The sequence below is a fragment of the Camelus bactrianus genome, chromosome 3, assembly GCF_048773025.1.
Source record: "Camelus bactrianus isolate YW-2024 breed Bactrian camel chromosome 3, ASM4877302v1, whole genome shotgun sequence".
Taxonomy (NCBI): domain Eukaryota; kingdom Metazoa; phylum Chordata; class Mammalia; order Artiodactyla; family Camelidae; genus Camelus; species Camelus bactrianus.
In genome coordinates, this window is record NC_133541.1 from 101,602,266 (window position 1) to 101,628,403 (window position 26,138).

General features: G+C 49.0%; 1 protein-coding gene across 3 annotated transcripts in view; it reads right to left on the reverse strand.

The window, feature by feature from the left end:
- FGF1 (fibroblast growth factor 1) overlaps positions 1-24,615 on the reverse strand; it is a 95,571-nt gene extending 70,956 nt beyond the window's left edge. Inside the window, exons 1-2 of one of the 3 annotated variants that reach the window (XM_045513383.2) lie at positions 24,184-24,607; positions 14,053-14,194 (exon numbers count right to left, since the gene is read on the reverse strand). The gene's annotated coding sequence lies outside the window, so the exon portion shown is untranslated. Of the gene's footprint in view, positions 1-14,052; positions 14,195-24,183 lie in introns of all 3 variants that reach the window. The other 2 variants (XM_074360862.1, XM_010950560.3) reach the window with 2 other exon arrangements.
- Between the last annotated feature and the right edge of the window lie 1,523 nt (positions 24,616-26,138).

The window sequence follows — 26,138 nt, forward strand, 5'->3', positions numbered from 1 at the left end:
GAGACCCCCAGATATCTCAGAGGAGACATCACAGGAGACTGGGGGCCCAAAGGTACAGGATCACGGCACTCAGAGGGGAGGCTGCCTCTGGGCCACGCTATCCAAAGCTGCGAAGAGGTTAAAGAGATGGAAAACAGAAGCCAGAGCCTCAGGATTGGTCTCCTGCCTCCCAGCATAGCTGTTCCAGTGACTTCTCCACACGGCCAGCCAGTCCTTCTAAAGGAAGACCTGCACCGGCCAACCTTCCATCATCAGAAGCCTTCCATCACTTCCCACTTCCCAGACATTAAGGCCCAGAGTCCTTGGTAAAGTGTTTCTGTGATGCCCAATCTTGTCTGACAAGCCTCAAACTTCCACTATGTCCTCCCCGATCTGAGCCATGTGGGCACCCCCCCCACCACCTTCCTGTGCGACATCAGTTATGCCCAGGTCTTCATGAGCTGGTTCATGCTGCTCCCTCAGCCTGGACGGCCCTTCCCTTCCAATCTCTACCAGCTACAGTTCTTCTCTTTTCAAGGCCCGCATCCAATGCTACCTCTGCTGCAAAGCCTTCCCTGATCTCCCCGGTAGAAAAGGTCTTTCCTTCCTTCAAGGATCCATAGTATGGCGCTTCGCCTAGCAATTATTTCATTCCTTCTAAGATTCCATCCAGTTGTCGGTTTGTCTCTCCCCTCCATTGGCTGATGACGTCTTGAGAGCAGAACATGTCTGCTCCTTGAACTTCCCATGGCTTGATCTCTCATGCATAGAAGACCCTCAGCCGACACCAGTAAAGCATATGAAGAAATGAATACCTGAGAGCAGAAAGTGCTGGCGTTTGCACCACATCCAGTGATGTACTTGGAAATTACAGGGTGCCTTATAATTATCTGACTTCTGGTGTTTGCCCTGCAATTAAGATCTTGGCCCTGTGTCAGGTTGCCTTACAATCAGATGGGTTATCTGTGATCTCTAGAGCCATTTTTTAAAAAATTGAAGTACAGTCAGTTACAATGTGTCCATTTCTGGTGTACAGCACAATGTCCCAGTCATGCATATACATACATATATTCATTTTCTAGAGCCATTTTGACATTGAGGATACACTATTACACATACACTAAGATTTTTCTGCACATTTCTCATATTTAGACAAAAATGGGAAAACTTGGCCTGGTGATCAGAAGTGCTTTATCACACGTGCTCCTCTGGATGGCGGGTTAGAGAAATCCCTACACAATTCCACCAAGATCATAAGCATATTTCAAGGGCCATGAATTCGGAGGAGAAAGTTTCCCAACACTCAGTTTGCAAACTCAAAAGTCATCTGGTCATTTCATCACCTACCATCTTCTTCAGCCGCTCCAAATAGGCTCTGACAGTATTTAGATGAAATGAACATACTGATTTATTTCTCAACAGCTCTCTGTTTATAAGGAAAACTTATATTCAGTAAGTATATTCAGCAAGGTTCAGTGAGCACGTACTGTGTGCCAATAGCGTGTCTTTCTTAACAAACAGTGTATATGATGTATGAGTCAGGTTCGTTCTTTCTGTGGTCTGTGTTTAGGGGTTAGATATTCTTTGTTTTGTTATTTAAAACTGAGAGCAATTTAGGATGGATGTAGACAGTCCTGGGTTTTTTTTTGTTTTTTTTTTTTTCATTTGGTCTGCTTTGTTTTTATTTTAAGATAGACAGTTATAAAACACACCTGGCAAAATGGAAAGGAAAGCTCCATTCCTGATGCAGCTGTGAACAACAGAATTTCAATATGTCTCTAATCAGCAGACCTGGTTCTTAGCAAGGCAGGGAAAAAGTTAATGTTTTTTTCTAACGGTTTAGACTTTCATACAGGGTAAAAAGGCAATAGAGCTAGAGGGTATGTTGAGTGAGTGTTAAATTCTTTGGATCCTACAGTGTAGGGTGGGAGGGAGGTTTCCAAAGCGCTGAATGTGTCAGGAAAGTCTTCCTCGACCTTGCTGATGATACTGATCACCATTTCCTGAGCACGTGTTCCGTACGGGCAGATGCCGGCGGGGAGCGTTACCTGTTTTGTTCCTCATTCCATCCTCTGAGGCGTATGCCATTTTCACACGGGGAAACTGAGGCTCAGGGAAATGAACCGGTCAGGGATCACAGAGCTGGTGAGCGGCAGGATTGGAATTTAAATCTAGTTGTCTGAACTCAGGGCCCACATTTTAGCCACAAGCTGGATTTTTCTTAACTTTCCTCTATTGCGGCAAAATTGCACCAAAAACATCCTTGTGATTAATGACCAGGCCTGGGAAAATGAGGAACATTCTAGGTGCCATCTCGTCCGCTTTAAGTGATTCTAAAGGACAGATGCAAGAAACATGATTGGCTTTTCCAAAAGAAACCTAAAAGGAGGTGCCTTTCTCCCTTTTGTATTTCAATATACAATGTCATCTCCTCCTTAATAGCAACAGAGCTATGCATAAATGTTTTTATAGAAGGATGTTCAATATGGCATTACTAATAATAGTGACCATAAACTGAATATCCAATAATAAAGGACCCGTTAATAAATTATAGCAGAAGACACTGCCACCATTAAAAATTCTGTTTTGGGAGAATATTAAATGGAATGGAGAATGCCCATGATATGTTGCTAAGTGAAAAATAAGTCAAAAGTCTATACATACAGTACAGTCCCATTTTTGTTTCACATACACACACACATGCGTAGGAAGATAGGTAGAGAGACAGACAGACAGACAGAGACATACATAAACACAGGAAATGAACTGGAATGCTATCAGTCAGTATCGCCAATATTTTAACAATGATTAGCTCTGGATGATAGCAAAATTTTTATTTTCCTAAATTGTATTTTCTAATATTTCTTACATTTCCTATAATGAAATGTATTACTTAGTTATCTAAAAATAAATTCTAAGTAATGCATCCTCATTAACTCGACAACTTCATTACACAGTTAGTTTTTGAGAATCCACTGTGTACCAAGCTCTGTGTACTCAAAACACTTTAAAAAAAAACCTAAAAACAAAAAAGAAAGCAAAGTAACTCATCTCCCTGTTCTGCTGGTGTTCAGAATGATCTCCTTCAGGTCTCTGTCTACGCCGCTTCATAACACAGGGGTGACCAAAGCAGACAGCCATCTTTCCCTAGGACGTAGTTAGGGGTCCTGCCAGGGGAGGCTGACCAGCCTCTGGACCCTGACTGCTGCTTCTACCACCGGACATCGCTTCTCTTCCCTCTAAGCGTCAGTAAAAAGGATTAAAAGTGGTACCGCCCTCATCGGCCTTTTGGACAATTAAATGAGTTAAAAGTAAAGTGCCTTGAAGTATCCAACAGAGAAGAACGATTACTACTATTACTCTATGTAGAATGGCTACATTTCTGTTCTGTTTCGTCTTCTGTCTCCTTTCTTCCAAGGAGTAGAACGTAGCTGTGTTTCTCTTGGCGAGCAGGGACCACTGTTTAGGGCATTCGGGCGTTTAAAGTCATCTTTGAGATTCGCATGTAGGTGAGATCACTCAGTCAAAGGCATTTGGCCTCATAGCCAAAGCTGTAAAGGACAGAGGGCTGTGGTGGTGTGAGGAGAGACCAGAGGATTTCTACACCTTTCACAAACCCTTGGGAGCCAGTGTTGGACAAAGATCTTACCTGTGCTTGGAAACCTAATAAACATGGCTGGTTAGAGGCACCAGGAGGTCAACACCCTGCTGCTTATACTGACCAGCTCTGACTAGCTCTGCTCCCTGAGCTCTTTGAAAGCAAGATGTCCAGTAGCCGGCTAATTCCTGCCAGAGCCAGCCTGTTTCTGGTGGTGGCGCTGCCCCACTCCAGCCTCAACCCCCATCGTCTCCTTTCTCCATGGCTCCCAGTCTTCCCAGCTCATACCCTGCCTTCCCTCTGGCCCCTCTTAGAGTCAAATCTCCACTAAGGACCAAATGACAGTCTTAAAATGTCCATTGTCACATGTCACCTCTAATTCTAATCCCCCAGTGGCTTTCCAGTGCATTCAGAATAAAGCCCAAACTCTGCATGCCTGCACTCTGCACGATCTGGTCCCTATTCACCTCCGTAGTCTCATCTCAACCCTTCCCCGCTTTGCCCACGCTGCTTGAGGTGTCCTGGACTTCTGCTGGATTCTAGAACACGCAAGCTCTTGCCCACCTCGGGGCCTTATTGCCGGTTATTCCCTCTATGAAGAATAGCCTTTACCCATCCTTTTTGCGTGCCTGGAGCGCCTTGGTCTTCTGATCTCTGCTCCAGTGCCACCTTAGAGGGCCCTGCCCTTTCCACCTAATTTATAACAGCTTCTCTTGTTCCAGTACCTATTTATTTCCTTTGTAGATCTCATCACAATTTCTGCTTATTTCATTTCTTTATTGGTGAGCTTACTTGGGTGTGTGTGTGTGTGTGTGTGTGTGTGTGTGTGTGTGAACACGTATACTCTGTCCCCTACTCCTCTGCTTCATAAGAATGTGAGCTCCTCAAAGGTAGGGACCATGTCCGTCTCTTCACTGTTGTATCCTCAGGGCAGGGCCCCTCATGGACAAGGTGCCCAGTGCCTACAGAAGGGCGAGAGGGAGGGAGTCTCCGAGAAGAAGGGTTCTTCTCCCAGCAGCCCAGGTCCCCTGTGCCTGTGGCCAGTGTGTCCTGCTCAGCCTTCACATTACTGTGCAGGTTTCAAAATAACCCCCCTGGGCGGAGTGAGAAGCCTTTCAAGAGGATGGGGGAGAGATAATGAGAAACAGGAGCTGGCCAGCACAGGCCCAGCCGGATGTGGGACCGGCCAGGAAGAGGAAGCAACCTCGCCTCCAGGAAAACACTGGCTTTGCGGCTGCTGGAGTCTGACAAAGGTGGGATGCCTCGTTAGTTCCCGGAGGTCTCCCTCTTGAGCTGCAGTGTTTGAAACGGCTTAACCGGCTCAGAGATGCTTCCATCCTAGAGCAAGAGCTGGTCGTAGTTTTTTTAAGAAGAGCTGTGCTTTCCACCTCCTAAAGCAGGGGCCCCCACACCCCTGCCGTGCTGTCAGAGGAAGAGGGGGAGGCGGGAGGCCACATGGAGGCGAAGCCTGCTTTGGCTCACCCTCCCCCTGACCTTCCCCAGGGCCCATCCCAGCGTGGGATCTGAACCTCCCACCACAGCAGGACCCCGGCCAGCCATCCCAAGGTGTAGCCGCCCTCCAAAATCTTGGCTCAGTTCTAGGGCAAAGCAAGGCGGGGAGGGTCAGGTCAGTGGGTCACTAGAAACAACTTGGACATTGCCTAGGAAACGCGCTCCCCACGGCTGCGCTATGTGCATTTAGATCCACCCAGAACCAGATGTGTATTAAACCCTCAGGCCGCAGTGGGAGGTAGGCAGGCATCTGGGGAAGGTCAGAGTGTGTCAGGAAGGGGTCCACCTCCGTGATGGGAGACCATCAATCTTAAGGCCTTAGAGAGAAGTCTGGCGACCCAGGAGAGCTACGGGCTGAAAATCCATCCTCTGGGCCTGGTCTGTGTGGTCAAGAATGGGCTGGGCTGAGCGTGGGGGCTGCCAGCATCCCCTCCTCCAGGCTGTGACCTGGACCCTTTCCCGTAATCCATCTCTCTGTGCTGCTCCAGAAGCCAAGTGATGTGGTCATGGTCACCTAGTGCAAGGGTATATTTGCAAACCTCTAAAACATTGATCACCACTGGGTTTTTCCATATTCTCCTCTTTGTGATGGTCTGGAGGGCCACAGAGGAAGGGGAAGGAAATTAGCAAGTATGGAGAGAGATAGCTGCAGCTCTCCACACCCCCCTAATAACCTCCACAACCCCATCTAGAGACGAGCTCTCGCAGAGAAGGAAACCAGAACACAGAGAGGACCAGTTCCTTACCCGAGGTCACTCACGAGGGCGGGGCGTCAGGCTGCCTGAATGCAAGATGGCCATTCAGTTCACAGCCTCTAGCAGACCATCCCGTTCATCCTGTGGTCAGCCTTCAAGGGATTTAAACTCAGAGCCCAGGACCGAGGGACACAAGCAAAAGTTTGAAGGAGTCCACGCACCAAGGAATCGCACACCCACCGGAAGGGTGGGAATCCCAAAGCCTTCTTGGGAACTGAGCAAGGAGTCTTGCTGAAGTCAACACTCTTTCAATTGTTTGTTGCAAACGCCTGCAGCTTAAAACCGCTGAACCCAGAGCCTGGGTCTGCCCCATGCCTGCACCCTTTCGTGGCTAGTTCTAGGTTCCTGACGTGGGGGCTTTAAGTGCTGAAAAAGCACAGGGTGATAATTGTCCCTTGGAACAAAAAAAGACGGACAGGGGAGCAGCAGGGCACCGGGTGACCTTCACGTTCCAAAACCATTTTTTTCTAGTTCAAATACATTCTTAGGAAGGCTTCCAAAAAAACAGCCAGACTGCAAAGCTTGTCAGCGGCAATAATAATTAATGTTTTGTTGAGCAAACACTGTGGGCTGTGCGTTATGTACTAAAACATTTTTGTCTCACTTAAGTCTTAAATCAGCCCTAAGAGAGAGTAAAGACTGCAGTCGATAATTTAACACTCCCCCTCAAATAGACATCACCTGTATGAACTCGCATAGTCCTGTCAACACCCCCATTACTACCTCTCTTTTATAGGAGTGGAGAGCTTACAGAACGTGGCCAGGGCCACGCGGCTTTGCGTGTCAGTGCCAGAATTCAAACCCGAGCAGCCCCGAACCTCATACTGCCTGCCATCCGGCCCCCAGCCTGTCACCCTGACATAAGGAGAGGGTGATGAGAGAGACGGGGCAGGGTTGGAGCCGTCAGGGGACATCTTGGTCCCCCGTGGCAGCTCTCTTTCCGAGGAGTTTAGGACTCTGTGTCCCCAGCCCTCGGCAGAGACATCCCAGGCCCGACCTGGGAGAACGGCACCAGGTTCTTTGCAGCCAGCTGAGCGGGAACTTTGTCCTTGGGAAGAAACCATTCTGAAGCCGGCCTTCATCTCTGCCACTCAAAACATCCCCACTTCAAACACGAAACACCAGCGGAGGCTGAAGAAGGAACATTGCGCTCCTCTAACTTCAGTGCCACCCTCGCATAGAGGCTGAGAAGCCGGGGCCAGCCCGGCCTGTGACCCCGAACCAGGGACCCGCTCTCCCAGGGGCTGCAGCTTGCTGTGTAGACTCCAGGGAGTGACTCTGGAGCCTTCATCCTCAGCTATCCTCCAGGTGCCGTTTCTAAATTCTGACGAGGATTCTGAGGAAGCACAAGAACAGCATCGTTTTCTAGCAACTCTGTGTCCCCCGAGGTCCTGATGCAGCACTTCGCGCACACTGATTAATTGATGCTGCTTCCGCGCCCATCAGACCGCTGGCGGCGGGAGGGGGGGGGTGCTGAGCGGCTCCATCCACCCCCGAGGATGCGAGGCCCAGAGCGCGCTGGGCCAGCGTCTCCCTCCTGGATGCCTGACGTCACATGTCTGCCTTTGATGCCCATCAGCCAAAAGAAGTTATTCGTCTACAGGCATGAATAATACAACTCGGCTGGATTTTTCCAGAGTCCCAAAGTGAGTTCTCTAAAGAGACAGGACCACGCCGACAAAACCAGAGCAGCTGGCACGGAGCACGGGGTCCCAGGAGGACTGCGAGGGGCCTGCCCGCCCGAGACAGGGTCAGACCCTTGATGCAAACTTGCTGCTTTCAGAGGTAACACGCCCCTTTTCTAGAGATGCGAGGAGTGACAGAGGATGGGAGGTCCCACTGCCATCCGTGGTCTTGGCTTTCCCACTCCCAAGACTGAACTATTGACTCCTTCATTTGTTGGACCAACTCGAACTGAGCACCTGCTGTGTGGCTCGGCCCTGCCCTAGGCCCTGGGGATCCAGCAGGGAACCAGACAGACGAGGTCCTGCCCTCCTGGGGCTTATGCTCTAGGGGCAGGAGGAGCAGTAGCAGCTTTGTAAAAAACTGACAGCAGATGGGAGTTAGTGCCGTGAAGGAGACAGAGATGAGATGGAGAGCCCCAGGAGAGAAAGCCTCTTGGTGGAGTTGATGTGAGAGGCCAGGCCTGCAGGATGAGGCCGTCTGCCCTGTGAAGAACTGGGGGGTAAGCCCCTCATGCGGAACAGCAACTCCGAAGCCGAGAGGCAGGAAAGGGCGTGGAGCAGCAGAGGCACAGAAGGTAGGCCAGCGGGGCTGGAGCGCGGAGAGGGGGTGAGAGCGGTGGGAGTCGGGGGATCTTGCCCCCCACGCGGCCTCCTGGCTGCTCTCTCGCCTTCTGAAAGTCCCTGCTCTTCTCCAAAGTGTGCTCCACCTGCCCCACGAACTCACCCTCACTTCGCCGAATCCAGTCCCTCTGCTCAAAGGAAAAGGGAGGGAATTCTTTTTGCGGTGGGGCGTCACTCTGACGTGGGGACTCACCATGGATCCTGCCCACAGCAGGATGGCATGGGTGAGAGGCTTCTCAGTGATGGGAACAGGGGTGTGTGTCTGCTGGCAGAGGCCCGGAGGCTCCAGGGTCCAGACACCGAGCTGGAGCTCCTACCACCACAGGCCCACCCTGCTGCTGCTTGCGGGAAGTCACAAATACAGCAAATTTTGGCTTCCAGTCCTTTGCGCTCCCCCTTTCCCATTTTCTGCCCCCTTTCACTCCTGGTGCCTCAGGGGGTCCACCTGGACCTCGTGTCCCGCCTCTTTCCCCTCCACGACTTGAATCTCTCATTGGCTGCAGCCCTGCTGAACAATTAGCCTCCTGACAGCACGCTGGCTCTTGTAGCTTCAGGCAAAGTTCAGCCAGCAAACGAGAGTTTATATTCACAGGGCCTCTCCGCATCCATCACATGATGCCAAAGATGGGGCCGCCTGGTCCAGCCCAGTGTGAGCCCGGCCTGGCTGCCAAGCTTGCTAATAAGCCTCAGTGATGGGAGAGAATTGTCCCTGTTTAGACCCTTCCCGTGGGGCCATGACCAGCACCTAGAACGTGCTCTGTTGTGGCGGGGACCGTGGCCAGAACGCTGTTTGGCAAATGGCCTGGAACTGTCCCCCTTAATGGTGACGTAGCCAACCCTAACCTGTGAGCTCGGGAAGCCTGCTGTCTTGTGTCAGCGCTGGCCCACTGCTGAACCACGCCACCAGCTCCTCTGTCCTTTATGGAGATGAGAGTTTGCCCTACAGAGGACTGCCCCCTTCTCTAGCTTTCTACGGCCCTGGGCAAATGGCCTAAGTCCTCCCCATGGCCACCATCATCCGGCCTCGTAGATCTCAATGTGCCCCCCCCCCCTTCCCTGCCTTCCAGCCACGCCGGCATCCCCTCCGCTCCTCGGTGAAGCCACAGTCCTCACACCAAGAGACCTTCACTCTTGCTCTTCCCTCCACCTGAAACATTCTGCCCTCACCCTTTCGACCCCCGCCTGTCCTCCGCATCTCAGCCCAAGCTTCTCCAGACCCCTGACTGGGTCCAGCACTCTGCCCTCTGCTTTCAGGGGGCCTCTCAGGAGAGATACTGCGTGCTGGATGTCGGTGGCCCCACCTCGCCTCTAACTTTCGTGAACATGGGAAATTTTCTAAGGCCACCACGGCAAGTACCACCAGCTGGGTGGCTGAAACGAGAAATTTCTCGTCTCCCTGTTCTGGAGGCCGGAAGTCCAAAGTTGAGGTATCCACAGGGTTGGTTTTTTCTGAGGGCTGTGAGGGAAGGATCTGGTCCAGCCCTCCCTCCTGGACTCGTAGCTGGCCATCCTCTCTCTGTCTTCACCTTGTCTCCCCTCTCTGCATGTCACTGTGTCTCAGTTCCCTCTTTTTGTAAGAACACTCGTCATTCTGGATTAGGACCCACCCTAATGACCTCATTTGAACTTGACTGTCTCTGTAAAGACGCCATCTCCAAGTAAGGTCGTATTCTGAAATACCTGGGTCAGGGCTTCCATATATGAGTTTGAGGGGGACACGACTCAACCCATAACACCTACCTTCCATCCACCCATTGCTCCAGCCCTTTTTGACTTAATGAATGAGAGAAAAATAGGGAACCACAGGCTACATCATCTTCCAAAGAAATCGAATGGGAGTCTGGGAATGGGGGTGGACAAGACAGAATGTGAAGAGAAAGACAGCCCAGAGTGAGAAAGGAGGGTTGAACCTACAAAGAGTGAAAGCTACGTTCACCGACTTGCCTCGAGGTGCCATGCCTTTGCCCTGGTCATCTGCAGGTCTCATATCGCAGATCAGCCACTTACTGGCAGCAGGGCCTTCGTTCTCACTTGTTGTGAAGCTCAGCACTGTGCCCAGCCCACAGAAACCCCCCTGGCAGACGGTGTGCTGGCCTCGGTATTATGAGCAGTGGGGGTCTAGCCCAAGCCCAGTGGTGGTTCAGGAAGAAGGCCATGACAGAGAAGAGGCTTATCGCCACCGACTCAGGTCGCACGACTCTGTTCTCATTAACAGCCGTGAAGACAAGGGAATCTGAACAACGGTCAGCCCTCGGCTTCTTCAGCTGTGGCCTGGGGACCGAAGGTGTCAGGCCCCACCAGGCCCCACCCAGAAAAGGCAGAATCCTGAGTCCCTCATGAACCTGGCTAAATCAAGACTGGTACGGGTGGGTCCCAGGAACCTGAGGTTTTAAACAAGATCCCCCGGGATTCTTCTGCACATTCATGTTTGAAAACCCCCAGGCCAGAGCACAGGTCCTGGAGCGGCGGAGCTGAGTCCTGCCCATCAGTAGCCCCGACATCCACACAGCCCTGGCGCCAGGTCGGTGCAACCCGCACACCTGTCCCCATCACCAGCTTTCCTTGGATGAAGTCAGAGAGGTGGGCTTGAGCAAATACATGTAAAACAAATCTGTGTCTCGTGTTTTAAATCTTCCACTTAGAGGGACTGCGTTGGCAAATCAAGCTTTTTACATCATAAACTTCACTGCACCCAGATGCTGAGTTCTGGATTGCCCATCCCTCCTCTCTCCACAATTGGAGTCACCCAGTTTGAGCTCAGCCTTAGCTCAAGATGACCTGTGACCCTAGGCTGGAGGGAGCCCTGGCCCAGCATCCTGGCTGTGCCCCCATCTCTGCTGTCAGGCACCATTCCTTTTCTTTCTAGGCACCATCCACGACCTGTTTCAGGAAAGCCTGAGGCCCACCTTGTCCCCCAGGACCTATGTTCATATCCTATTTCCAAACACTCAGTCCCTAAGGTCAAGGCCGAGATCCTGCCACATCTTGGCAGAGCTTCCAAGCCCTGGCCTACTTTCTAGGGCCTCCAGATACCAGCTGTTGCTGAATTTCACCTGTCACCAAACCCCACCTGCCTCTCAGGACATCTCCAGTGATTCCCCCAAAACAGAGTCGGCACACCTGTTAGGAGCACAGCCTGGGTGTCAGCTTGGCTCTGCCACTTGGTAACTGTGTGACCGAAGGCAAACGGACCAGCCCCTGAAGCTCAGTTCGCGCCTCTGGAACAGCCCTACTTCATGGGGTTGGTACGAGAACCCGGCGAGGTCGCACACGTAAAGTCAAGCACAGCGCCTGGCTCGTATAGGGGCTCGAGAAAGCCTGGCCGCCAGGACAGAAGCTCTTCCGTTCTGAAAGCTCAGAGACTCAAGCAAAAGTCCATGCCAAAGCAAAAGCACCTCCATGCTGCCTGGAAGATGGCCCTGGTGGTCACTCAGGGCATCACTTTGGACCTTGCAACAAACAGACTTGTGAGCAGCCTTTTTAGAACCTACCTTTCAGCAATAATAATAGTAACAATAATGGTCAATACTTAGGCTGTACTCACTAGAAACCGAGCACTGTGCTAAGAGTATTACACATTAGATCCTCTCAGTAGCATTGTTGGTACTTTATTACCCCCATTTTCCAGATGAAGAAACTAAGGCACAAGGTCAGACCTAGTAAGTATCAGAGTCCGAATTTGAACCCTGGACTTTGCCTGGTTGCAGAATCTGTGCACTGAGCCACTATATTCTGCTGCTTCTCTTAAGTAGTGACATTTAGGAACCAAAATGCTTACTGTTCCCTCCCTCCCTCTCCTCTTGCTCTAGGCTGCTGGCCCAGATGCTTGTCCTTGTCCTTAGACCTTGGACTCCTTACCTCCCAGCTGAGCTGGACATCCTGTCAACCCAGGTAGGTCCCCACCTTTCTCTGTGGTTGAGTGGGCCGCATCCAGTTTGTGAAGGGACACCTTGTCAGTACTCAGTGAACTAGATGAGTGAACCCTTTCTTAAGGAAAAATAGTCATTCACCTACAATTTATGTGTCATGGATAGGTGTCAGATTTACCTAAAATGGGGTATGTCTGTGGCACAAATGACTACAGATTATTTTTCCAGTAGCTTAAATCAAGGAGTACTGCGTGAGCCAAACAACGCCTATTTGATGAGGTGGAAGGGGTGTGCCTTCCCCTCTGCATCATCCCTGACTCCTGGAAGCTCGCACAGCGGGGCTGGCGGCTCTATGAGCCTTAATAGTTTATTCAGGGTGCACAGAATGCATGTCAGCCAAGGGAGCAGGCACATCTCTGTCCTGGTAACAGACATCCCTTCGCTAGATGTAGGTGGAGCATATGGATGTCTGTCCACTGTCACCAGGGAAATATCATCATCATAGTCCGTGCCACCTGCCTATAAAATCAAACCACTGAATGAACTGGATAGTGCTTCCTTAAGTCCTTTTTGGACCAGGCAAGGCATATATGTGTATGTGCACACCAGATCTGGGAGGAAGTTTACAAGAAACTCAATGTTTCCTCCCTTCATTTTTTGCATATTAACTTTGCTTTTCATTAAACACTGCCTTTGCAAATCCATTTCCTCACACTAAAAAGGAGGATCCACAGAAAACAGTCTCCCTGAGTTCACCTGCTGCCCTCAGCTGCAGATCTGGTGACCTCGCCTTTAAATACACAATCTCAAAAGGGGAATTTCCTCGGAAGCCCTCAGTGACCAACACAAAGAAAACAAAGGGAGTTTGCGACTGTGAATCACAGTCTCCTGCTACATCCGCACTCATTCACCCAGACAGCCCCGGGAAACAGCCGGCCAGCCCTTTGCTAGACACCACTCTGCAAAGCTGATTTCTTTCCAACCCTTTGCCACCGCTGGGCGGGTTCACCCTCACTCAGAGCCCGGTTCACCCTCTGCCCGGATGCTTGCATCCACCCGCTGGTGTTCTCAGAGTTAAACCATAAACAATTGCATTCCTGTAGTGAATGAAAGGGAAAGTGCCAGTCACCAAAGCAGAAAGGAAGGCAGGAAAATGGGCGTGGATTGAAACAGCTAGAGAGAGCCCAGAGCATTTGCATCTGCAGAAGCACAGAGCAAGCTCTTGGACCTGAGAGGCAAGCTAAGTGGGTGCCTTCCTGGGTCTCTGAAAAAATGAGTCCTCGATTAAATGCCTGAGATTCCCACCCCAGCACCTGGAGGTCTGGATTTTTCAGGCATTTAGAAGCCTTGCATACTTCTGGCATGTCCCAGTGACGTGGGTGTGGACAGCATCACTGCCAGAGAATGTGCCCAGTGGCTAGCCATTCCTGTTCCTCCTCTGCCGGTACCTATCTGGAGGAGCCCTGAAATGGGGATGTGGTTTTCAAACAAGATCGGAAGGCAGGTAAGAAGTAATCCAGGTGACCCATGGGGCCATTGGAATATCAGCCTCGCAGACACACTCAGATAATCCTATATTTCAGCCCAACTTTTATATCAAAAGGTTGATCAAATCTAAGGTGCCCACCCAGTAGACCAGATTTCTAGGCAGCTGAATTTCCAGGCTACCTAAGAGGGTGAGTGTGACAAGCGTAATCAAGCCAGCCAGGCTAAGGCCACAGCATTCTGCTGGACCACAAAGGCTGCGTCCAGCACTTTAGTGAATGAGACCATTCCATCCCTCCAGCCCTCATGGCCCGGCAGTGGGAGGATGAAGGTAAAGGGGGCAGCGTGGTGCATGACAATTCTTACAGTCCCTGCACTCCGGGTGCTATTTTTACATGCCTGTGCCATCAGCCAGCCCTTCTTTATTTCCAGGCAGTCTTTTACTTTCACTGGGATGGACACACACACACACACGCACACACACACTCCACCTCAGCTCTGGATATAACCTGCTCTCTGCTCCCCAGAATAGAAATCTTGATTCTTACCCGAAGAGCTTGCAGGCTGAGGGCTGCGCCCCTCTCCGGCCGAGGGGAAAGAGAATCCACCCGGTCTGGGCTGCTCTGCGTTGTCACTGTCACCGCGCTGCAGCCCCGAGCTGGCAATCTGAACCTCCCGGTGACTGCGGCTCTGTGTGGGGAGCGAGGACGGGCCGCGGCATGCACATCAGGCTGCCGGTCCGCCTCCAGACACCCTGCCACAGAGCCGGCTAGCAGTCCCGCAGGGCTGGGTGGGAAGCAGGGAGGCAGGCGGGGGCTGAGAAGGTCAGCCTGTAGGTCTCTCTCTGGCTGATCAGCTGAGGGGACCTGCCTTTAGGCACCCGCCCGCACCGACCCCGCCCACAGGGATGCACACAGAGCTCTAAGCACCCCCAGCCCCGGACTGCCAGCAGCAGGCCCAGGGAAGCGGAGCCAGCGGGGAAGGAAGGCAGAGACGGCAGACAGACAGCGGCAGCGACTCTCCTGGGTGTTATTTTAGCGTGGTTTGTCTTGGGGCAAATGGCTGAGCTGAATGGACTACTAGCCCGTCTGAGCAGATTCCTGTTTATTTTGAGGCCTCGGTTGGCAGGGAAACAGCAGGTCGTGGCTCAGAGACACTGCTCTGGAATCAGAAGGCTGCTGGACAAGAGGGCGTCCTTTTCTCCCCTGCCTGTCCTCTGGCAGCCCTGCGCAGGATGGAGATATCTGTGTGTGGCAGTGTGTGTGTATGTGTGTCTGTCTGTCTATGCTGTTCCCATTTTGCAAAGCTGCTCAAGGCCATGGCCATCCAGTTTAGGGCTGGGGAGGGGCGGCAGAGAGCATTTTCTGCCTGTTCCCACCAGGGGTCAAGCCTGTCCCTGCTGAACGAGGCAAAACATCAGGTGAGCCCAGCTTCAGGCGTGGGGATTTCTTCAGTGGACCACGGGCATCGTCTTTATGCCCGAGGCCAGGATGGGGTAGGGAAGAGGGGGAGCTGCCTCTGCAAATAACTCTTGGGTGAGAAGGTGAGGAAAGAAACTGGACTGAAAGCATACAGATCAGGAGGTGTCTTTGAAGAGACCAAATGGAAACATGATTAATAGTTTCCTGTAACTGATGAAGAGTCCTACCTTGTGATGCAGGCGCTGGAGCCTGGGAGGTGTAGCTCTGTGTGTGTGTGTGTGTGTGTGTGTGTGTGTGTGTGTGTGTGTGTGTGCGTGTGTGTGCCCACAAGCCTGCCCACCTGATGATTCATACAGGAGGTACAGGTTGACCTGTTGGAACTAGAAATATTCTCACTGGTCTCTCGCTCCTCTGGGAAGGTGGAGGTGGAACCCTGTTCCCTAAACCCATCAGGGAGCAATCAGGAAGCCTTCAGATGCCTCCTGAAGGGATGAGCCTCGGAGCAGCTCGTCTCCTATGACAGGGCACTAGAGGCAGAAGCAACACATAGCGCCAACAATGGGTGAGCTGTGGTTCTCCCAAAAGGGACTTGAGAGGTACAGAAAAAGTTCATTTCTCCAAGCCTTATTAATAGGAACCTCCATGAATGGCTGCTTCCACATACTCAAAGGCACTGATAATTTGCTTTAAAAAAATAATAATAATCTTCTTGAGTATCTGCACGATTCCTGAAGACCTTCTGAATCGTAGAAAGAGGAAAATATTTCAGACAGTCTTCTCGATATTGGAGAATTGCTTTGCTACATCCAGGGTGTGTGTGAGCTCTTTTTAACCACGTGGAATGATACATTTTAAAGTTAGGAGACACCCTAAAGACCCTGAGGACAGAGACACGGCTCAGCGTCTCCCCCAGGTTGCACCCCTAGTTAACTAAGTCCTCGCTGGGTCTGAAACCGGGTCTCCTGCCTCAGGCTAGCACCTGTGAGCCTGCCCACACTGTGCCATTGCACGCTCCTGGGCAGCCCAGCTCTTCCGGGCTCTCCCTCCCTCCCTCCTGAAGGGGGTTCCTGAGACCTTAACCACAGCTTCCCTGCAAGCTGACACGATTACGGTGACAGTCAAAGATGCCCAAGTGTATGACAGCACCTTGAAAACCAGTAATGCAAGTGTAAGTCATTATTTTAATTTTATTTCTCGGTTACATCTAGTTGTGAAATACTGTTCAGGAAAAAAAAAAAAGTTTAAAAACCACACAGCTCTTAGGCAAATATGAGCACTAGCTACTAAGAGAAACCAATTTCTTGATTACATATCGGGTGTTCAGCAATGGTCCTGTCCAAATGCTGGGAAATCATGATTCCTCAGTTCCTTAAAGTACCTTCTATAATATAATTCTCCTCAGTATTGAACTTTTTAAAGTTTTACTTTAACGTCCCTCAAGTTCTGTATTTATTTCAACATCTGTGTCAAGTACCCAGATTTATCTTTTAAGTAATACACGTTCAGAGGCTTGGAGTCAGGAGACACGATACTGTGAATGCTGTCCAGCCCCTCCGTTATTTAGCATGGGAAGGGGTGGGGGCTACCTAGTTGAAAAGCCTGGCCTCAGAGCAGCCCTCCAGCTCCGGGCCAGGGGATAGTCCATGGGAATAACAGCTGTCAAAGCCACTTATTAAGCATCCAAGAGATGCGACAGCCTTTACAAGTAACAGAAATGACATCATCCCTTAAAGCCCTTAGGTCGCTTTTAAAGTCATTTCTGCAGTGATTAAAACCTTATATAGCCTTAAAAACCTGAAAATAGACTTGCCATATGATCCGGCAATCCCACTCCTGCACATATATTTGGAGGCAACTCTTAATTTGAAAAGATACATGCGCCCCAATGTTCATAGCAGTGCTATTTACAATAGCCGAGACATGGAAACAGCCTAAATGTCCACTGACAGATGACTGGATAAAGAAGTTGTTGTATATATACACAATGGAATACTACTCAGCCATAAAAAAGAGTAAAATAATGCCATTTGCAGCAACATGAACGGACCTAGAGATTGTCATATTAAGTGAAGTAAGTCAGACAGAGAAAGACAAATATCAGATGATATCACTTATATGTGGCATCTACAAAAATGACACAAATGAACTTATTTACAAAACGGAAAGGGACTCACAGACATAGGAAACAAACTTATGGTCACCAAAGGGGAAAGGAGAGGGAGAGATAAATTAGGAGTCTGGGATTTGCAGATACAAACTACTATAGATAAAACAGACAAACACCAAGGTCCTACTGTATAGCACAGGGAACTATATTCAATAGCTTATAATAACCTATAATGAAAAAGAATATGAAAAAGAATATATATATGCATAATTGAATCACTATGCTGTAGACCAGAAACTAACACAATATTGTAAATCAACTATACTTTAATGAAAAACAAAAACCAAAAACCTTATCTGTGTGCTTACTAGCACTGCAGAGGTGGGCTTGAGAAAGGAAGAAAATGATCGATTGGGAGGACCAAAGAAATCCCAGTAGAAGCCCAGGAGGTTTATCCACAGAGGTGTGGCCTTGGCCCGAATCAGGCACGTCTAGGATGTTGTGGCTGATGCTGGAGGTGAGATTTTTCCTTCCACGTCCTAAAAGATTGACTCACTACCAAGCACTTCAGCAGTTGCTATTACAGAAAGTGGCTCTAAACCTCTTGTGAGAGCTTTAAAAGCAGGGGGAAAGTAGACGGCGGCGTTTCTGTGGTTTCTCTTATTTTGTGCTCAGTGCCTCTGAAAATCAGACATAAAACTATCACTTTTTAACTGCACTGGCATAAAAGAAGAGTCAGAGTGTGATAGATTCAGCAGGATTCAAAATGTCCCCAGTAAATAAATTTTCTTTCCCTCCAGGCATAACACATAAGCCCAGGCTTCTTGTCCTTGAATCAAGAGGCTGACATTCAATATTTGCTTTAAAATTTCTCCTTGGTTCATCCTGTTTACATAAATGATACAGTTATGGGAAACGCATACCAGACACACTGCATTTTCTTTCTAATCTCATTTGACCTTGTTCGGACTCAACAAATCCTAATCAGCTGACAGGAGAAATCAGACGCTGCATGCCACTCGCTACCCCCAGCAAAGCATTTCCTTCTGTTTATGCCCAATCATGCAATTAAATGAAGGGCATGCTGGCCTCATGGTGAAGCAGCTGCCAAGATGACGGAGGGGAGCAATTTGACAAACAGGGCACAGGGAAACGCAGCAGACGCTCACAGGAAATTGTATTGGTTGCCCAAGGAGACCTGACAGACACAAACATCACCAGAGCTGCAGGACAGGAACGGGGTCCAAAGGTTCTCAGTGGGGAAGGTGCCTCGCTCTGCTCCCACTGTAACCCAAGAACAGGAGCTTGCCCCAGTTCGTCAGCCTGGCACTCAGCGACTTCGGGGGAGGACGCTTGGACAGGGTCATAGCCACGAGAAGTAGGCTTTCTCTTTCTGATATTCATCACCTGTTGCCAATTCTGTGTCTTCCTCAATCTGTTTTCCTATTTTAATTTTAAAATATCTTGTCTTCAAATGAAAGTAAGGCTTTATGCACATGATAAAAATGTGTAATGTTCAGAAAGGTATAAAATGACCCTCACTCACCCCCTTCTTTCCAAAGATAATCATTCTTCACTTTTTTTCTGGGTCCTTTCAGGGGAAAAAATGTCTCTATGCATTTGAATGTGTGCACAGCTTAAAAGCCATTTACTAGGCACCATGTCCGCATTGTTTGTTTCTCATGTAATAATAGATCTTTCATGCTGGCCTAGACCACCTGATCACCAGCGTTCCTTGCCTGGATTCTTGTAATTTCCTCCTGGCTGGCTTCCCTGCTTCTACCCTTATCCCCTACAGTTCATTCCAGAGGGATCCTGCTAAAAGGTAACTCAGATCTTGTTCTCTTTGGTCAGGAGTATCCAGTGCCTTTCTCTGGCACTAAGAACAAAAGCTAAGCTTGCTCCCACTGCCTGCCTCCACAAGTCCCTCCCTGATGCACTCTTTCTCCTCCTCACTGTGTTCCAGCCTTACTGCACCTCATACAGGCCAAGTGTGGTCCTACCTCAGGGCCTTTGCACTTACTGTTCCCTCTGCCTGAAGTTTATTTATTTTCTGCCCCTCCGTTCTTTACTTGGCTGGCTCTTTCTTATCATTCTGGCCTCATTTCAGACCCTCCTCCCTGACCACCTCTTCTGAATCAGCCCCTCACCAGTGTCTATCACATCCCCCTGCTTTCTTTTTCTTCATAGATCTTATTACTGTCTGAAAATGATCATGTTCAGTTATTTGTTTACTTGTCTGTTTTCTGTCTCCTCCTACTGCACATTCTGCATGGGATGTCAAGTCCTTGAGGAGAGCAGAGATTTTATCTGTCTTTTCACCATTATATTCCCAGTCCTTGTACTGATGGTTTTCAAACTTGAATGTGCATCAGAATCATCAGGAGGGTGTTTTCATCAAAAGCACAGATGGCTGGACCCCAACCCCAGAGTTTCTAAATCAGTAGGTCTGTTGTGGGCCTGGGAACTTGCCTGTCTAACAAGTTCCCAGGTGACACTGTTTTTTTTTCATTTTTCATTTTTATTAGGTAGAATTGTTAACAGTTTGCACATATACATTATATTGCATGTAAATACATACATACATACAATATACTGCACTTATTTTTAGTTTATATATATGTACTGATCATTATTTCTAAGAACAGTTTAGAGCTTTAGCTTTTTAAACTTACATAGTTACCAAAGGAATAGAGCCAACCACAAAATAAGAATCAACAGAATGTGGTCATCTAATCATAAAGGACAGTCAAATGTGCTTACACACATATTCAAGAGCTCAATTGTCTAAGTTATAAGTAGTTCCTTTGTGTCTTTTTTTTTTTAAGATTCCATATATAAGTGATATCATATGGTATTTTTCTTTCTCTTTCCAGCCCACTTCACTTAGAATGATGATCTCCAGGTCCATCCATGTTGCTGCAACTAGCATTATTTTATTCTTTTTTATGACTGAGTAGTATTCCATTGTGTACGTGTACACACACACACACACACACACACACACACACACACACAAACCCCACAGCTTCTTTATCCAATCATCTGGATATATTTTTGCTGCTGGTCCGCGGACCAGACTTGAGAACCACCAGTCTAGACAGTGCCTAGAATCCCGTGGGTGTGGTGTATATGTTTCTAATGTGATTGCACAAGTCTGCACAGAAGGATCTGCTACCTTCTTTGGAATGGCAGTTTCCATGACATCACTTATTTATATTTATTGGACAGTAAACCTCCTCAAATTCTTTGTGACAGGAGTGCCCCAAGTTCTGTCAGCTGAAATGGTTTTTCAGCTCCATTGATGTGTTAGCAGATGATTGGAAACCAAAAGTGTTATCAGCCCAAGGGGACCAGTGAGAGACACCTCTTGTTCTCTGAAAACACCAAACCCACAAGGAGTGGGACTCTCGCTTGACATGTGACAGAGAACTGTCCCGAGGGCTTTCCCCACAATTGTTTAACAGCTGTCCTGTTGGTTTGGATTAGGCCCCGGTGCACTGGAATGCACACAGCTTGTCTACCTGGGCCACAGGTTATGAAATGTAGGGACCAGTGGTCTTTCTGTGGGTCAGAAGACCCCAGAGAGTCTGACAAGACCTATAACCCTGTCCCCAGAAAAATAAACATACACACACACACACCCGATTTCACACTGAATTTCAGGAAGTTACAAGATGCCCCAAGTCCATTTTAATCTCAGATTCAAAACTCCTGATCTAATCATTGGCTAGCCATTTGGCAAAACAAATCAAAACAACCTGGATCCCAGTTTGTCATTTAAATTCCTGATGAATCAGAGGTTTAAATATAATAAGACAACCCTTAGAGGAAAACATTAGAGAAAACCTTAGCGGAAATCATTAGGTAATAAGATTTACCATATTTGAATGGGGAACGTTTTGAAGCATGATTTGAAACCCAGAAACCAAAATAGAATAGTAAGATTGATTTTGTACAATTTAAAACGATCTGTACAAGAAAGAGGAAAAAAGGTCCTCCTAGTTTAGACTCTGGGGAGAAATCTATGGACCCCATCTTTTCCATCTGTATTCTTTCCACTTGAATTGTCTGGGTGGCCTGTGGCCAAGCTATGGGACGAGACAATCTTATCGGAGCAGGCAGGGTCAGACCACATCCTTCAGCGAAGTCCTGTCACTGCATTAATCATTTCATTAGCCATGGTTTGGGGGTTTTTGGAATAACTTTATTGAGATATAGTTCACATACCATGCAGTTCACCCATTTAAAGTATACAATTAAGTGGTTTTAGTATATTCACAAAGTTGTGCAACCATCACCACTGTCTGCTTTAGAATTTTTTGTCATCCTTAAAAGAAACCCCTTACACATTAGCAATCGCTCCCCATTCCTCCCTCCCACCAGGCCTAGGCAACCACTCGTCCACTTCCTGTCTCTCTAGATTTGCCTATTCTGGCCATTATAAATGGGGTCATACACTATGAGTTTCTTTTCCTGAAAAATCATTATGTCTTTGAAATTCATCCATATTGTAGCATGTATCCGAATGTCATTCATTTTTACTGCTGAATGATATTTCACTGTACGGATATGCCCCATTTTATTTATGCATTCATCAGTTAATGGACATTTGGCTTGTTTCCTATCATGCGTAATGCTACTGTAAACATTTGTGTTGTGTACAAGTTTTTTTTATTTTAATTGAAGTATAGTCAGTTACAATGTGTCAATTTCTGGTCTACAGCATAATGTCCCAGTGTGTTATGCACAAGTTTTTGTGTGAACGTATGTTTTTATTTCTATTTGGTCTAGTGATGATTTTTCCCTTAAAGATTTACCCAAAGCATTTTACTTAGCCTATACAATTCTTCTGGTTTTAGTTTTGTTCTCTCGTGATCTTGTGGGGAAGCAAGCAGGTCTGGATTCCAAAGACCTTAGAGCCCCTCTGCCCTGAGCCCGGCCCCTCTCTGTTTCTGTGTGATCTGGGATGTGACTTCATCTCGGTGCGCCTCGGTTGTAAGAACACCAGCTCTCGGGCTCTCAGGAATATCATGAGGATTAATGACGTGGACCAAATAGGATCTTATGTTGAGAAGGTGCTAACCCACAGGATGGGCTCGTGTGCATCAGAGAAACAAGATACCCTCAGACCAAGGGCTTGCCCAGCACCACGGGTGACTATATCAACCCCGAGGCCAGTGGTTGGGTGCAGAGGCACAGATGGTATAAAAAATACCATTTACTTAAGATTTGGGTTTCCCCTGTGATCCAACTTTGGTTGCTTTCCAAATCCTGCAAGCCGCCCTCTGAGGGAGGCCCCTGCCTGGTCACCCTGTTCAGGGAGCAGGAGGAAGGTCAGGGCCATGCCCAGTGATGGGCAGCCAGATGGGCAAACTTAAATTCTAAAGCCCACCCTCCAACTAACATCTCTCCAAGGACCACTCTAAGCCAAGACCTCATTTAACCAAAAAGCAGCTCACTCTCTACAGAGCCCCAGGGATACCTCCTTTTGTGAAATCCTCATGGCCCTGACCTTCTTGTTGGCTCTGGAGTAGAGGTTTGACCTCTCACCCCTAGGTACAGTCTGATGAGGACCCCCCCACTTAGCGGAAATCATTAGGTAATAGTGGCAAAAGAGGGGTGGGAAAACATCTGAGCTTCCTTGCGCTCTCTGATCAGTCACCTGTGCCCCTTGCTCTTTAAAATCAGGCAGCAGAAAGTGCGGCCACTGATAAGCATGTAAATGAGGAATTTAATAGGGGAGGAGATGGCAGGCATGCCTGGGTTCTAACCCCCATGCCACCACTTCCTAGCTCTGAACTAGGAGGAGCTTTCTGAGACTCAGTTTCCCCATCTGTTAAATGGGGGTAATAGCAGTATTTACCTTGCAGGGTCACTGTGCGGATTACGGGAGAGAATGCTTGTTTACTGCACACAATCCCGTCTACATTGCAGAGCTCCATCAATGTTTGTCCTTATTATCATAGCACTTACAAAATCAGAATTAAGGATCTCAAGTAATCTAGCCATCCTCTCTAAGCTATTTAGGGAGGCTGTTTGTTTGTTGATTAGTTGGAAGCACCTAGTATGTGTCAGACACCACAGGGAGCTGCTGGTGGCCATCTCAGGAGGGGCGAGTCCTCCTGTGAACAGGACGACACCAGATGCAAAGCCAAAAAATGGAGAGAGACAGATTCAGGATGCCCTCGTCTGGGCACCGGAATCCCACCATAACAAAACCCTGACCTTTTCAGCGACATGAGGAAGAAAATTTCTCCTTATTTTGCCTGTCTTTTCAAACTGGATTCCATTCGATTGTCACTAAAAGAATCTTGACTTATTCTAGGAGCTGTCTGGTTCCCACAAGCATTTTGTTGACTTACCCTTAGCATAGATATTTGTGGTCCCTAGCAGAGGGGCGATGTGTGTCAAGGAATGCATGCCTGTGCACGTGACGGAGACATCTGTCCACGTCCCCAGGTGCACACAGGTACCTGTCATGTGCTTGAGAGGCAGAGACTTTAGAAGGAGAAACCAAGACTCTGCAAAATTTCCTTTTTCTTTGTCTCTCGACTCTGCTTACAGAGCAATTCTCCCCAAACCCTTAATTTTATTCCTTTTGTTCTCGACCAAAGAAAAAAGTTCTTGGCTCTGTGAAGTATATTCTGCTGGGCTCTAAGAAGTCAGGAAGAGATAGGGAGGTGGGTGTGGGGAAAGGAAGCTCTGCAGATCCCATTTGTGTTTTTTCTCTTTTACCCAATTACAAGGACTCAGCCAACATCCATTTATCTATTTCCTATTTCGTACGGAGCTTTTAACAACTAAGCATTAACATTACTGTAATGGGATGTGTCTAATGATTTTCTGGGAAATGTCTTCTCGGGTCTCAGCAAAGATCATTTACTTGGTGGAACCTCTTCCTGATTCCCTGCTCAGAATTAGACTCCCCAGTTCTCTCTGGAAGCAAGTTGGCCTCCGAATGAGAGAAGGGAGTACGAGAATGTTTTACTACAGCATCCATCACACAGACTCAAACCTGCCACCCACTCAGATCTGGGAGGAGAAGAGGGAGAAGGGGGTTGGGGAGAACGTTCATGCTGAGCGCAAGCCTGAAGCCAAGCAGAAAGTCTGCAGCAATCTGAGCTCCTTGGAGAAACAGACGCACTCACCTCTGTGCTTTGGCTCTGGGGACCCTCCTTCTGGGGCGACGGGCAGCTGTGACAGCCTAGGGCGTCCACGCCGTCCTACCAGGGCCGCTGCAGGCCGGCTGCTGCAGGAAGAAGGGAGTTTCCATTCTCCATCAGAAGGGAGTGTCCTTCACCGAAGGAGGCGATGCCCTTACTCTCCTAGAGTCCAGGCTGTTGGATCTGCTTGTCCCCTCTCTTCTGCTGCCTCTCTGGTGTGAATGGAGCCCAAGGGAGCCCCCAGAGAAGGGCTGTGTGCAGATCACACACCACACAGGCCCCTGATCCAGGCTGTTCCTCTAGCCTTGGGGAGCCTGGGGAGGGAGGCGGTGGAGTGCGGTGTGAGGTCACCCTCTTGGGGCCCCTACCAGTGTGGCCGGTGTACCCACAGAAAGCCCAAGGACAAGCACTTGCGTATTTATTTCTCCCCCTCTCATGTGATGTTATTTTTGGACCAAACACAAAAGCTATTTGGGGGCTGGACAGCTGCCAGGCGAAAGGACAGTTATGTCATCCAAGTTGTCTCTGTGCCTTTCTGAATTAGCCTCCGTTACCTTTCCCTGGGAAAGGCAGAATGGGGGGGGGGGGTCTTGCTCTGAACCTTACTTTTAATATATCTGAGCAATTAGTCCAAATTACTAACTGAATATCACCCAGTTCATCTCCACACTTTGAGGCTGCACAGAGGATCGGTGTAATGAACAAAGTCACTGCTCTCACGTCTGAGGCTGGTGGGCGTGTCCCACGTCAACCCGCATCCGGCCATCATCCACCTGGCGGTGCAGACGCAGAGACCCTCTTAGCCGCGCTGGGTGGGATCCAGCCATGTGGAGGAACGAAGCTCAAACACGGAATCACACTGATTCTGGCCATTTCCCCTGGCTGTTTCTGCTTCTAAACGTAAACCATTGAAATAGCGTGATTTTTCACCCCTGATTCTGCCTCTTCGGACACGAATGGGAAGCTCTGAAACCTCATGCCTGACAGAACGCCAATTCCACATCATCACCTGCGCTGTTATTTCTTGAGCCCTCGCTAAATGCCATTCCCACGCTGCCCTCTTTCCTCGGGTTGCCTCATCTACCCTCACAGCCGCCCTGTGAAGAAGGCAGTCTTGTTCCAATCTGACAGCCAGGGCGGCAGAGGCCAGGGGAGTGAGCTTGCCGGGGGGGAGGGGGTACGGGGGGGGGACGGCAGATCCCAGCCCCCACCGCCTGACTCCAGAGCAGGGGCTCCCGGCCCCTGTGTGGCTCCTGTCTCCGGAAGCTATAAATTAATGAGATTTCACCGTTTTCATTTCATCAGAAGAAAAACAAAAACCTCACGGTTGATTCAGACCATGACTTCACTCCTCAGAGATTTTTCCCCCCAATTCTTTTTTCCTAGTTCTTGAAGGAGAGAAAGAATAAGGGTTCCGTCTGTTTGCCGTCCCAGGCCCTTATTCTAGGTACAGGATGGAGAGTCTCTGGCCTCTGTGCTCCGTGGGGCCAGTTTCCTATGAATAACTCACTGTGCAAACACACACACCAGAGAAGACTGGGCTGGAAAGCCAGGGGCCTGGCTCCCCACTGCCTCCGAGCTGAATTGCCCTTTCTCTCTGCCACCTTGAGGGAGAGCCAGGGAGATGGGGCCCAACAGCTTGTCCAACACTGCCCTCTGCTGGCCACTAGGCGGAATTACCCCCAGGGTGGTGGTCTTGAGGACTCTCCATTGAGCGCAACAAGGATGATTCTCAGAGGACCAATTTCCAGGTTCTCAGTTTTCTTTAGGTACTTTTTCCTAAAGCTGTTTTGCCTGAGAACATGTCTTTGTTCATAATAATCCTTCCCTTACTGGAAAGAATACCCCTCACTCTTCCCAAATCTTACTAAGAAGCCATTGCCCCAAATGTAAAAATCTCCAGGTCCAAGTCCCCAAACTGGAAACTTCCTTTAGTAATT